The 14,705-nt window shown below is 38.7% G+C and overlaps 1 long non-coding RNA gene across 1 annotated transcript in view; it reads right to left on the bottom strand.

The window, feature by feature from the left end:
* Positions 1-14,236, bottom strand: part of LOC101684740 — a 45,053-nt gene extending 30,817 nt beyond the window's left edge. Inside the window, exons 1-2 of the long non-coding RNA XR_198558.3 lie at positions 3,894-14,236; positions 3,381-3,438 (exon numbers count right to left, since the gene is read on the bottom strand). This is a non-coding gene — a long non-coding RNA (uncharacterized LOC101684740). The remainder of the gene's footprint in view (positions 1-3,380; positions 3,439-3,893) is intronic.
* Positions 14,237-14,705: the final 469 nt, after the last annotated feature.

The raw sequence follows: 14,705 nt of genomic DNA, 5'->3' as shown, positions 1-14,705 counted from the left end.
TCATTTAAAATTATAATTCTCCCATTCCTTTTTTCCTCTCTCTAAATACTAAGCACTTATAATTCCAACATGCTATTTATTATTTATTTTCTATCTCCCTCTGTTAGAATATAAAGACCATTAAGGGCAATGTCCAAAGTAGGGTGCCCAGTACTCCATAGGTATTTGTTGAATGAATGACTTCGATTTCTTGGTTATGAAGACTCTTGAAAGTTGAGTGTGTACTGTGTTAGTTTCTTACTGCTACCTTAACAAATTACCATAAACTTAGTCGCAGAAGACAACACACATTTATTCTCTTAGTCAGAAGTCTAAAATCAAGTTGTCAGCACAGATGTGTTCTTCTGGAGGGTTCAGGGAGAAGCTGGTTCCATGCCTTTTTTCTGGCTTCTTGATGTTGCCTATAATCTTTGGCTCCTAGTCCCTTCCTTATCACTCCAACCTCTTGCTTCTGTTTTCACATCTGCCACTTGCTTCCATCTCCTGCCTCCTTTCATCAAGACTCCTGTGATACCTTAGGGCAACCCAGATTATCCAGGATAATCTCCCCATCTCAAGATCCTTAATTTAACCACTTCTGCAAAGTCTTTTTTGCTATATAAAGGAACATTCATAAATCCTGAGGATTGGGATTGGACATCTTTGAGAGGTCATACTTCAACCTTCAAGCACATGAGGAAGATGCTTTCCTGGGTTGGTATGTGAAGCAGAGCATTATCAGCCAACCGCTGAAGAGACATGATAAAACTGCTGTATTTCCAGTATATCAGGCACAATAAGGGATAGCCAAACAGAAGCTCAGGCTTGTTTTCAGATAACTTGAAAGCCAGACAATATGATCTCTACTTGAATAGGCATATACTAGGGATGCCTGCATGGCTCAGTCATTAAGTGTCTGCCTTCTACTCAGGTCATGATCCAGGGTCCTGGGATCGAGCCCCATTGGCTCCTTGCCTCTTCCGCTCCCTCTGCCGCTCCCCCTGCTTGTGTTCCCTCTCTTACTGTCTGTCAAATAAATAAAAGCTTAAAAAAAAAAAAAAACAGAATAGGCGTATACTAGAGATGGGAAGGCAACCCAGCAGAAGAGGGCTAGAGAAGTTTTGAGTTAAGAGGTAACACACAAGGCTGAGAACTTAGTCAGGGGTAAGACATAACAACTCTCCTAAACCACATTCAGGTTTCTGGACCTGGTTCCAAGAGAAACTGGAGACCCCTCAGGGGACTTACACAAGGAAGTGGCCTGATCAGATTTACATTTATTTATTTATTTATTTATTTATTTATTTATTTTAAAGATTTTATTTATTTATTTGACAGAGAGAGATCACAAGTAGGCAGAGAGGCAGGCAGAGAGAGAGAGAGGAGGAAGCAGGCTCCCTGCCAAGCAGAGAACCCGATGCGGGACTCGGGACTCGATCGTGGGACTCGGGACTCGATCCCAGGACCCTGAGATCATGACCTGAGCCGAAGGCAGCCGCCTAACCCACTGAGCCACCCAGGCACCCCAGATTTACATTTTAAAGCCTATCACTCTTGTAATAATGTGGAAAAAGAAAGTGAGAGTGTGAAGACGTGGGAAAAGACCAGTTGGGAGAACGTACAATAACAGGTGACAGAGGTTTGCTATTATACTAAGCTGTAATCTCTTCTCTGAAAATGAAGATCGTATTATGACCAGCCTCTCCTGCGTCTTACAATGATCCACTGAGCACACATCTAAAGCAGTGAGCTGACCGTGCAGACCGTACTGGCTCCTGCGTTGTAACACTGAGTCAGACTTCAGCTGCCTGTTCCCCTCACAAAATTACAGAGACTGCTTCAAAGGAAGGAAAGATACTGATTATATCTAACACAACATATTTAAAAAACAATAAAATATTGACACAAGCACGGTGAGATAGTAGCTAGCCTCTGCACCATCTTATGAGGTCCAAAAGATACATCTGTCCAATACCTCTTGCTAATGGAGATAAGACATGATTACGAGCTCAGAGAGAATGTTGGCTCCTGGATTTCGGTGACAGCGAAACGAGAAACAAAATCGCCACTGGGACTCTTGGCTGCCGAAGACCAAATACTATGAAAATGAACAACGTAGATCGTCCTCCAAAGTGTTTTTCTTCATGTCCCCAAGCAGTGAGCTATCACAGTACTGTGTGTGGAAGCATTGATGTGGGCAGGACACATGGCTTCAGGTCCTGTCTCTGTCACTTACTAGGTTTACCAGTGGGAAAGTCACGTGAACTCTTGAGTCTCGGTGACTCTTTCTGAAAATTGAGATAATTATAGAAATACCTCACCATGGTTTCAGAATTTAAGGAGAAAATGCTTATCAAGGGCTAACATGGTAGATGAACTAGAGTAAATAACCAAAGGCCTCTGTTATTACTAATGTTATTTTTGCTCTTTTTTTTTTAGTTTGACAGACAGTGATCACAAGTAGGCAGAGAGGTAGGCCGGGGGGGGGGGGGGGGGAGCAGGCTCCCTGCTGAGCAGAGAGCCTGAAACAGGGCTCGATCCCAGGACCCTGAGATCATGACCTGAGCCAATGGCAGAGGCTTTAACCCATGGAGCCATCCAGGAACCCCCTGTCCTTTTTTTTTCTTATATGTTTATGTTTTATACCTTTCAAAGAATTGCAAAGAGCACCCTGAAAGGTAAGGGAGGCAGAAAAAAGGCCATCAAGGAAGCAGCTCAGGGAATGTTAGGGTCAATACCAAGTCATGTTTATCAAAGACAGAACATACTCGCCTGTGACTCAAGCAAGGATGGAGGAATTGTGTTGTAGTCAACGTGCGTTAGCAAAGAGCAGACTGAGAGCGGGCAAGGGTAGATGAAGGCGGGAGCCAAGGGGAGAATGACAGTATTGATGTGCTGAGAGCAGCTCATCTCCTAGAGTGTCTGGCTCCCTGTCACCAGGAATCTGACAGCACACGAGGAGGAGGATAAAAGGGAACACTGGCCATACTCTTGGGGCTGCAGCTGTCCTCTCTGTGAAAACATAGGCACATTCACTCTCCTTAAATGAAACATGGGAAGAAGCTGTCTGCAGCCTTCTCCAGAGGGCATTGTTGGAGTATGAAAAAGAACCACTTAAAAATAACAAGACCGCCATTGTCAACAAATGAAATTCTGCAGATAATCTCATTAGATATTATCAAGGCCCAGAGAGCCCAGGTTTCAGAGCTTTCCAACAGATTTGGACTGCCACAGCTTTTAAGTCGCACATGATTAGACCCCCTCAAAAAATAAATAAAATAAAATAAAAGATAATCTAATTCTCCAAAAGCAAAGGGTAAGCGTAAATCAAGGATAGGAAAAGAAACATGTCTACATGACCAAGCCTTGTCGGAATGGAGGGGAACTGAAGAATCACTTACCTGACATTCTTTCTTTTTGATGCCCCATAAACTCAGGCTGGGCTGAGTGCATTTAATCCTATGGAAAAGAAGTACTTTTGTTTCATTTCAGCAAAGTACATTAAAGGAGGCACTTAGAATGGCTGACATAAGATGAATTTAGCAATTTTCAGAACTAAGAAGGATTAGATGTCTTTGGCAGACTAGACAAGATTCATTACTTGCCACCCTCATACGAAAAAGATTTTACCTCCCCATTACCCACCCTGATTTTGAAAAACCTCCCCTTTCTCTGCTCAGTCCCCATGATGGGATAAGGAAACCCTAAGTGTCCCAAATACAACCTTAGGTGTTAGGTGTGGAGACTAACAAGAGGATGCTTGCTCTAAATTCTAAAGTCCCAGGAAAAAACAAAACAAAACAAAACTGTCCATCTCAAATCGTGTCCACTCTTGGTCCAATTAGACATGGCAAGTCTCACACCACAAACATGCCTCAGGGGGAAACTGGAGATTCAATAGGGATCCAACTTACCTTTTCCTTCTCTCTCTCTCTCTTGTTCCCTACCCATGGCCACAACACACCACTTGCTATTCCTTTTTCTGGGCTTCCTCATGATTTCCTCAGAATGGAATGCCCTTTTTCTAAGATCTACCTGTTGGAAAAAGAAATCAGACACAGGCCTCAAGAACTTGATTTGGGAACTGGTCAGAATACATGCTCAGACTCCCAGATCTTAAATTAGATTTTAGTATGGGAAGCTGAAAGGACATGGATCTTAGTAAAGGTTACAAGATGATGTCCACTTGGGGATGTTCAGAGTGGGGCTTCTCTGGTATATGTTAGTTCCTTACCAGAAAACACATGTGGATATTGACATATGTCTCATGGAAGCCTGGTATTAGGGAAGTTTGAGTCTTTTAAATCCCAGCCAGGCATTTGGAAATCATAGCATTACTGCCTTAAAAAGATCACCAGTGATATATTGTTGAATTAGTCCCAGCTGACATAATATCTCATAAATAGAGTCACAGAATGCTCACTGGCTGTGAACGATCTCTTATCTCCAGAGCTACAAGCCCTTGAAGGTACTAAGCATGACCGTCTTGGCCTGCCAGGCACCATCTCATGAGGATGTCTCTTCTCTCTCCTCTGAAGTGACATAGGACTTAAACACTGTGGTTTTACCTCCCAGATTGGTTTGTAAACATTGTGCCCTATGTTGAGTGGTATGCACTCTGTCATCAGTTTCAATCCCAATGCAGCTGCTTCACTGAACTTGCTGGAGAAAGCTCCTCACTGACAAAACTGGGGACAAAAATATCACCCTCTTAGAGGGACTGTGAAAATTAAACAGCAATGTTTATAAAACACCTGACACATGGCCTGGTATGAAGGAAGTACCCAACAAATGCTAATCACATCCTTATTTCCTGCAGGAGCACTCTGTATCCTATTGACATTTGAGTATGTTGTCTGTATCTACGTACGAAAATAATAAATGAATTAAATAGAAAAATGGCTATGTGAGGACAATGCCTCCCATCACCTGACCCAGAAACCTGCCAAATGCCTAATGGGGTGACACGGACCTCTTCCGTGATGACAACTTTAAACACGACAAAGATACCAGCTTCTTTAAGCTAATTATGCCTTGGTTGTGGCTAAACCTGCCTGTCTTCTTTGAAGCCTTTTCAGTATCCTACTTACATGTGCATAAACTCGAGGTGTTTATGAGCCCCCAACATTCACTCATCACCTACCATTTGCCAATTACTGCATTAAACACTGCAGATACCAGATGAGCAAAAGAAGCCTGTGTTCTAACGTGCTGACAGTCTCATTCCTGGATGCATTATCTACTTTAACACTTAGCTTAATGCTTGCCGCACGTTCACCAATCCACAACTCATACAACATAATGATTTGTAAGGCTTTCACCTCTTGGTCTTCACATTCTCGAGCTGGACAATCATGATCTCTTCCACAGGGGATGCTGCCACTACAAACCCAAGTGCAGACTTGCTCTGCTTTCATTAAAACAGCATCTTCCCCACTGCCATCAACATAGCTGATGTTCACTAGATAATGTGTACAAATAAATTTACACAGTGCATTCACAGAAATGGTCACACTTACTGTACCTGGACTTCGCATAAGAGCGGATTTACCAAAGCTCCGTGGAGTATAGTCTCTGCTGGGTTTGGGGTTTTTTTTCTGTATTTGATAAGGCTACCTTTTGCTCATTTTGCTTTTTGGCCACAAAAAGATCCCTGGGTCTTTGTCTTCATGGAACAATCTTCAGAGTGTCTGCCAAGTTTCTACTGTAGGTTCAGACCCAAAGCAATATATTTTACTTTTTAAATGTGAGTTAATGTTTCTCCTAAATCTTTGTCTTTGTACTTACCATCCTTGGAGGTCATCTACTACCTTTGCACCCATTCAGAGATATGCAAGTTCTTCTAACGGTTTGAGGTCAGATGCCAAAGGATCCTCAATCTGGAATGATCGTATGTTGTCCTGAGGCTGAGAGGTTTGTTTTATTATTTTTTAATTTACTAACCACATATCTCTGGAATCTTAGTCATTGTATTTCTCTACCTAGAAAAGTTCATTTTCCTTATTCTTTCTTATTACCTCCATAATTCCCTAATCAAATGAAGGACAGTTCCATAAAAATTGCATTCAGATATACCCCACATTTAAATACATGTTGTTTTTTATAAGTTTGAGAAACCACATTTACATCTCAAATATATATACTACTCTCCAAATACTCAAGTGCTTCTTAACCCACATTTGGCCTAATTTTCAGGTGATGTCACCAGTCCAGTGCAAAATCAGGTCTGCAGTGAAATACCATATCCATTCGGCTGTGTCAGTGCCCATGCCACACTGGTGATTAAAATTTGAGAATCACTCCTATGCCCATGAGTTTATTTGTATGTATTTTTGATATAGGATGTCCCAGTTTTAAATATTATGTAACTTTATAGAAAATGACAGATAATCAGGAAACCTCAAGTTGAATGCAAAATAGCTGAAAAGGAATTCCTAAAAAAGGAAATCCTCTTTAGCAATTCCTACACTCAAATCAACAAGTTAAAGGAGATGGAGAGGATCATCATTATTCTAAACACTATCTTCCCAAGGATGGACAATCTATATTTCTAAGGAAGCTGTCTTTATTAAATAATGGCCTCTCAGTTCAAAAGAACTCAAGAACACCTAGATAAACAATATGAAAAAAACAGGAAGATTTCTTGTTTTAAAAAAAAATCAAATTATTCAAACCCAAACTAAGGAAAATATTTCCCACTGGTGATAATGATAACGCTGATGCCAATGACATTTGTATTACTTACTACGGGTCAGGTGCCCTTCTATAATATTTATATTAAATATTTACTACACACTTATTTTCATTTAATACAAAAATGTGATAAATTTAAGTATCCTATGTAAATAGGTTAAATATTATAGATCCACATACCTATTTCTATAATAGAGGAACAAAGAATATATAGAGCTACCTTTCCTGATTTTGCGAATTCACAATATATGACACATAATTAGATATAATTACCCACAAAAGGCAAATTAAAGCAGTGAAATACAACTTCTTCAACCATGAAATTAATGAAAGTTAAAGGAAATAGTGGTAGGGAGAAGACATTGAGATTATCAATTGACTGCCATTGATAGAAGTATATAAATAAGTACAACTTTCCTAAAAATCTGTTTGACAATATATACAAGAACCTCAAATATTTTTATACTCTTTTCTCAGTAATCATTTTCCGGCATACTTCTCAGAAATTGACAAAATGAATTACTGTAACAACTGAGCTAACAAATCTGTATATGAGTCAAATTGTTCCAAACCGTTTGCTTTCAACAATTATGAAGAAGGACCAATTAGCTGGTAGATCACAAATAATTTTGGTAAAGATTACAGTGATTTTTTAGCATATAATGAACTTTAAAGGAGTTTTAAAAACTGTATCACTGCTATAACTAAGTTTTAAAATTCTGATTTACATATGTATGTTAATTTTCTCAATGCCTACATATTTATCTATATATACACATAAATAAAATTGAAAAATAGAATTGAGTTAAATTTATTAAGAGTAAGTTATATCTACCTATTGACAGTTAAGAAAAAACTAAGAACTTTCTCTCACTAAGAACCCCATTTTCAATAAAATTGAAATTTTGTATTTATTAACTATTAATTTGTAATAATTTGTTATTTGATCAACTTTTACTTCAAAATATACTTACTGTGCTGCAGAGAAATGTAATTAATCTATGCCACTGAATATATTACATTAAGGTAAATTTCTAAGGAGGAAGTACAATGGAAATAGGAAAAAAGCAATGATGCAGAATTTCTTGGTATTAACGAAGAGCTTTTATGTATTTTTTTAAAAAACAGATAACTGTATCAAATCACTATGGCATTAAATTTTACCTGAAACATGATAAAGTATTAGAATTCCTTCACAGTTATTTAAGCTTATGATAAAAATTTTAGTTTCCTATGTAAAAATATGTAGTACTTTGTAAAAATCATTTTAGAGGGTGAGTAAAAACTTGAACAGAATTATATATCACTCAACACATTCTGTTTCTCAAAAATTAAGATTTGGAAATGAAGCTTATAACACTTGTCTTCATCTTGTTTCAGATAGCATCATGTTTTCCAATTTATCTAACATATATTTCCCAGGTTTTGCTATACAGATTATAGTGGGCAGAGCAACTACTCTTACTACATGCAGCAACACAGAAAAGCAGTGAGAGAGAGAATGATCTCTTCCAACCAAGGGTATTTTCAAAGAGCTGCTAACATGGGACAAACTCAGTATATCAAATGATCAGCCTCTTGGACACCAGCTTCCAAACAAGCTTATTTTAAAAGCATCTGCTTTAAAGAATCAGACCTATAGATACAGTGAACAAACTGCTGGCTGCTGGCAAGGGGGGGGGGTGTAGGTGGGAGAGGGACACAACGGGGGAGGGTGAGTGGGAGACCCAGGCTTCCACTGCTGAAACGAATAACTCATGGGAATAAAAGTAGAGCATAGAGAATACAGTCAGTGATATAACAGCATTCAGTGGTAACAGATGTTAGTGACAGCTATGGTAAGCATAATATAAGGTGTAGAGATATGGAATCCCTATGTTGTACACATGCAACAAATGTAACACTACATATCAACTATATGAAAAAAATAATGTTAAAACAATCATTGCCTTTCAATTTAGGAAAGAGCCTTACATTTAAAAATCACAAAAACAAAATTAATGGCATCTCTTAAGGACAAACAACGTTCTTAGGGATTTTTTCACATTTATCATGGTCAGTTTTCTTCAAAAGTTACTCAATTATTTTGAGTATCATTTTAGATAATAGGAGGCAAGATGTTCTTGAATTAACTACAGAAAGAAATATGGATAATATGAAGTATCAGGAATTACATGTGAAAACTATTTTATGATCAAGGCCCTCCCCTCCACTCCGCCCAGACAAAATATGAAAGGAAAAGAAAAAAAAGAAAAGAAAACCGCAATAAACCTTATTGTTTTGACCCTTCCCCAACAATCCCAACTAAAATCATAGCTTCTGGTACATCTTGGCCTATTGCAATGGGCTTCTGTCTTCCCATCATTCCAACACAACTTGCTTTCTAGAAGGTCAGCCAGCCCTGCACGTGTAAACTTCAGCTTTAATGGTTTCTACTTGGTCTTTGTCTGGTTCACTTCTCTCAATTATTTGACATAACTGACCATTTCTTGTGAAGTCTGTTGTCTTCCCTGACCTCTAATTTTTACTCTTCTGGATTGAACCATCCCTTCTAAGTCATCTCTTCTATTTTGCATCCCTGAAGTGGTGGGATACTTCAAAGTTGTTCTTAGTCCTCTCATGGCCCTACATGTCCGTGGGATGATTCCTTCTGCTCCAATGGCTTTAACCATCACCCCCAAGCAAATATGTTTTAAATATATATCTCTCAGGGAAATATTTCTTAAAAGAGGCCTCATTTCTCTTTAAGCTTTTCATACATCTCAAGTTCAACATATCCTCATTGTCTCTCCCTACCACACTCATAATCCTTTCTCTCTTGCCCCAATCCCTTCATTCCAAACCAGTACTTCCCATCCTGGGGTACAATGCAAAACACTATCATCTTCTCCCAAGAGTCTTTTTTTTTTTTTTTTTTAAAGATTTTATTCATTTGAAAGAGAGAAAGAACATGAGAGCACAAGCAGGGAGAGAGGCTGAGGAAGAAGGAGAAACAGACTCCGCATGGAACAGGGAGTCCATTTGCTGAGAATATGTTCCCTATCACCAGCCCATATTAATGGTATCCACAAATCTAAATATGGTGTTCTGTGGTCATGCATCAGATGATTGATTTTTACATCACTGACATATAAAGCACAGTGTAGCAGATAGCAAGCACTGATACGTTTGGAAAGAAAAGGAGGAAATAGGGAACCAATGGAGAACCTTTTTTTTTTTTTTTGAACCTTTGAAATATTCCTTATAATAACATTTTCTAAGGAACTCATGGTATATTTTAAGGCATTATCTAATAATGTCTAATAATTTAAGAATAAAGAATATTAATCCCTTCCCCATTTTTAACCTGAAGACAAGCTTGAAGATGAAAGAGGCATGTCCTAGAATATGTTCCCAGGTTCTTGGACAAAAGGTGATGCATAATCTCTCAATAGTTAATTCTTCCTATTCTCAGAATTTTCTCTTGCCTAAAAGAAACTGGGTGATACAAGCAACCAAAGTTAAGATGCCCTAAGAGTTCTCATATTGAAATGAGAGTTTTAAAGACACATGTAATGATTAAATCACTTCCTTTTTGTGAAAGACTACTCGGGTGAAAGATAGAAAACGTTAACTTATCTGTTCAGAACTGGGCCACTCTCTGCGACTGTCCTTATGCCCTTCAGTCCAGGGTTAAGTTCTTTGTTCACTTTGGCCCTGGCTGAAGGGGAATGGGACTTAAGGTAGAGATCACACGAAAGCCGCCATTTTGTAAAAGCTATAGGAGATGCCACAAGAACTGAGATGTTCACATGCAACAAGGGGTGAACATCAAAAGAAGAGTAAAGACAGTGGAGAGTAGACTGCTTTCTCTGAAGCTTATAAGAGTTCCTTTGGTTGAGAAATCAAGACTTGAAATCTCAAGATAAAAAGCTCGCTTTTGACAACGTCAGTGAGTACTGGCTTTCTCTGGAAATACCAGAGGAGTGGCTTTTCTGGCAACCAATCTGTTTTTCTTATTACCGTACGCAGCTATGTGTGAAAATAGCTCATGAAACCCTTCTCAGAAATATTAAGGAGTTTAAGAAATAGATACATGGAGGGAGAGGAATTCTAATGTTTTATGTAATACCCTTTGTATCAGAGACAAGTTACACCATGTAATGCTTCAGGTTAGAAGTGAAAAAGAAGCTGGATGCCAAGTCCAGATTCTAAGATGTCAGGCCAAGTGAAATGGAAGGAAAATTACTATTGCTAGATTAACTATAAAATTTGAGAAATCACAAACTCAGAAAAAGCAAAACAGTGGAGTGGGACCTCTGTCAGCAGGAGCAGCTAACACCAACTGCAGATGCCCAGGATTATCCTTTGGGCAAGCAAGGTATCAGGTAAGAAAAGAAACTAGGTAAGAATTTGTTTTCTTCTGGGACCTGGCCTAAGGGGAAAGGATTCTCTCTGCATCTCAAACCAGTTTGTTTTCCTCTTGGACTTCCTGGTCCGAGATGCAGAGAGAATTCGGTCTCCCAGACCAGGTTACTTTAAATGAGACAAGTTCTATTTAAAATTGCTTTCACCTTTAACTAGAGAAAACTTATTATGGAATTACGTTTTGCCCTTTACAGTATCACAGATACCCTGACAAAATATTACAGCCAGTGATTTCTAGGTGGAAAAGTAATGTGGCTTTGAAGCCAACATCCCCGAATGAGATAGCAAATTATATTGTATCTGATAATACTGATTGCTATACTCCTAATAAAACTAGTCATGCTGCTGGGCCCACTCGGCTCTTTATATGAATTGATTCTGTAAGCTGCCAAGAAGTAAATATTCCTATTATTTTCATTACACAAAGTAGAAAACGAGACCTAAGTGACTTATCTTAGGTCACATTAGCTAACCCAGGTGGTCTGGCTCCAGTACCCATGTCACCTCTTAATGTATTATATAATTGCATAAATTCCAAAAACAATTTAGCCCAGCATTCAAGGCCCTCAGTACACCACCTGCTTCTGCTAGCTAATGTCGCATTTGTTTGCTCCCTTGCATCGCAGAATTTTAAGATTTGTCCCATACTCACTCTTGGATTTCTCTCTCATTCTCTCTCAACCTGGCTATAATCTGTCTTCCACCCTATCACTTTACTGAAACTGCTCATCAAGTTGGCAGTGACCTCTACATAGTAAATCCAGGGGGTCAATTCCCGGCCATCTCCTCAGGTCAGTTGTAAGTAGGATCTGACGTGACAATTTCTCTCTGTTTGGTTGCCTTTCTTCTCTTGGTCACTGGTACCTCACAATCTCTTCATTATCTCAAAGGTCATTTCTTTTCAGTGTCTTTGCTGGTTCCTTCTCCTCTTCCTAACCTCTAACATCAGACATCTCCAAGGCTCACCTCTTGGTGATTTTCTTTACTATGTCCACATTCTCTCCCTTGGTGATCTCAGGCAGGCTCATGGTTAAAGTTAAAAGTCCATGTAGATGCCACTGACCCCTGCCCAGACCACTTTCCTACCATCTGCACAAATAACTGCTTATTCAACATTGCCACTTGGATGCCCAACAGGCATCTCAAATTCAACACACCCATGATGGAACTCCTGAATCCTGACTCCCTCAGAATACCCAATTTGTCTTCATCTTCCCTATTTCTGTTTTGGAAGCTCCATACTTCCAATTGCTCAAGTAAAAAATGTTGTGAATTGTCTTGATTCACAATGCATTTTCTTTCTCTCATACCAGAAACCCTACAGACTCAACCTTTAATAAAACTATATCCAGAATCTGACCACCACTTATCACTCCATAGCTAGTACCCTTACCAATGGTGCCCGGTTTCATTCTCAACAATGTCTTAAACAATGAATTATAGTTGTCCTAGCACAAAGTGTTGATCTCATCACCCATCCCTATCCCAATGTCACCTCTCTGATCTCATCCATTAATCTTCCCTGCTTCACTCCACTCCAGCCCTACTGGTACCCTTGCTAACCTTCAGTAAGCCAAGACGACAACTGCTTTGGGGCCTTTGTTCTAGTTATTCCCTCTGTCTAGAATGCTCGTCTCCCAGATCACCACATGACAATTTTCTCACTTCCTTCAAGTCTTCACTAAAGGTTCAATGAGAGACGGTTTACTCCAACAGGGAACCTTTCCCTCCACTTGGAATCTCTCTGCATCTCAAACCAGTTTGTTTTCATCTGTTCATCTCTTGTCTGTATCTACTCCACTTATATCCTTCCAACATATTAGATAATTCTGCCTATTAATTCATTTTTACTTATTATTTTGTTCACTGATGTATCTCAAGGGTAGAACATATCTGGCACATATCTGTAAATGCCCAGCAAATGCTTGCTGAATGAAGAAACCACCACATACACACTAACGACAGATGTCACTATGCCTTCTTAATCTTTTTTTCTTTGCTGGTTCATGGTCTTTCCTCTTGTCTTGATCCTTCCGCTTGAGATAATCGTCAAAATGTCTCATCTTTGGTTCAAAAAAAAATCCCTCACCTCTCTCCCTCCCCATTCACAGGTTAAGAATAGAAGCAGACTAATAAATGTAACACAGAAACTCTTAAATTAAATATTACTTACAATTTTCCAAAAACAGTGATTAAACTGAGAGATCCGTGATGTTCCTACCGAACTGCCTTTAAATGCCTGGCACTGAGTCTCAACCATTTGCCTCTGAACTCGGGTTCACTTGTAAACTTCCCATAGTTTAGATGCAAAGGAATCCCTGACCAATACTGCCACCTACCGATCAAGAGGATGAGCAATCAGTATGAGAGAGAACATGAAATCCAGTTTAACAAAAATTAGGAAAAGAAAATCATGAAAAAGTTCATGAAGTCAGTAAAATAAATCGCTTTTCCCAAAGAGTGCTAGCAGGGAGTCTATGTTGAACTCTACAGCAGCAGTGAATAAAGATTATAAATAATTATAACCCATTTCAGAAAAGAGGAAACATCTTTGAGATATTAACAGGGCAACGCATCTTCTATCATAAATGAGCTCTTCAACTTTTCAACAGTAACTCTCTTAAGAATTAAAATGTCTGAAACTCTTAACAAATATATTTGTTGCTTTTATGGTTTCTCACATACAACAAAAATTAATCCACCACAAGATTTAAAGTTCATTAAGAAAAAAAAAATTAATAGAAAAAACATTTGGGTTAATTCCAGGCCATTTATATTTGAAGCTCTACACTAATAAGTTTCTCCTCTTTAGAAATGTAGAGAGACCTCTTTCTTGATTGTGTAAAAGCAACATTGTTCAAGATCAAGGATTATGGATCATGAGTTCTAGGGACTTAAAATGTAATAGCATCTTTGTATTTATTTACCAAAATCTGGCATTCTTTTCATCATCAAAAGCCTCTGTGTCTGCCCCCACCCCACCACTGCCATCACCAATACACATACTGGGGGAATAGAAAATGGTAAAAAGTTAGTTGACATATGCTTTAGAAAGTCATTTATCTAAGAATTTTTTTTTTTAAGATTTTATTCATTTATCAGAGAGAGAGAGGGGAGAGAGCGAGCACAGGCAGACAGAAAGGCAGGCAGAGGCAGAGGGAGAAGCAGGCTCCCCGCCGAGCAAGAAGCCTGATGTGGGACTCGATCCCAGGACGCCGGGATCATGACCCGAGCCGAAGGCAGCTGCTTAACCAACTGAGCCACCCAGGCGTCCCAAAAGTCATTTATCTAAATCATTATATTCACTCTTCTTTTTTTGAAGTTGTGCAACCCTATAATGTATTAAGCAGTTAATTTCATGTTTATATCATTAATTGCTTTCATTAACTTAAACTATTACTAAAACATTTTAGGAAATTAATATATATTGTCAAAATCAAAAACAGAAGACAGTGTGTTTTTGAAAAATCCTAAGGAACAAAAGTTTGCCTAAGGAAAAAACTAAGGCGGGAAACAGTTTTTTATCTTGCACATGTCTTCCCAATTTAAACATCACACAGGAGCAACAGGAACAATAAATGAAGTGGCTTTTAACAAAAACACAAATACAAACAAAAATGTGGTAC

This window comes from Mustela putorius, unplaced genomic scaffold (assembly GCF_011764305.1).
Source record: "Mustela putorius furo isolate JIRA1106 unplaced genomic scaffold, ASM1176430v1.1 tig00003863_pilon_pilon_pilon, whole genome shotgun sequence".
Taxonomy (NCBI): Eukaryota; Metazoa; Chordata; class Mammalia; order Carnivora; family Mustelidae; genus Mustela; species Mustela putorius.
This window is presented reverse-complemented; position numbering and strand designations above follow the sequence as displayed.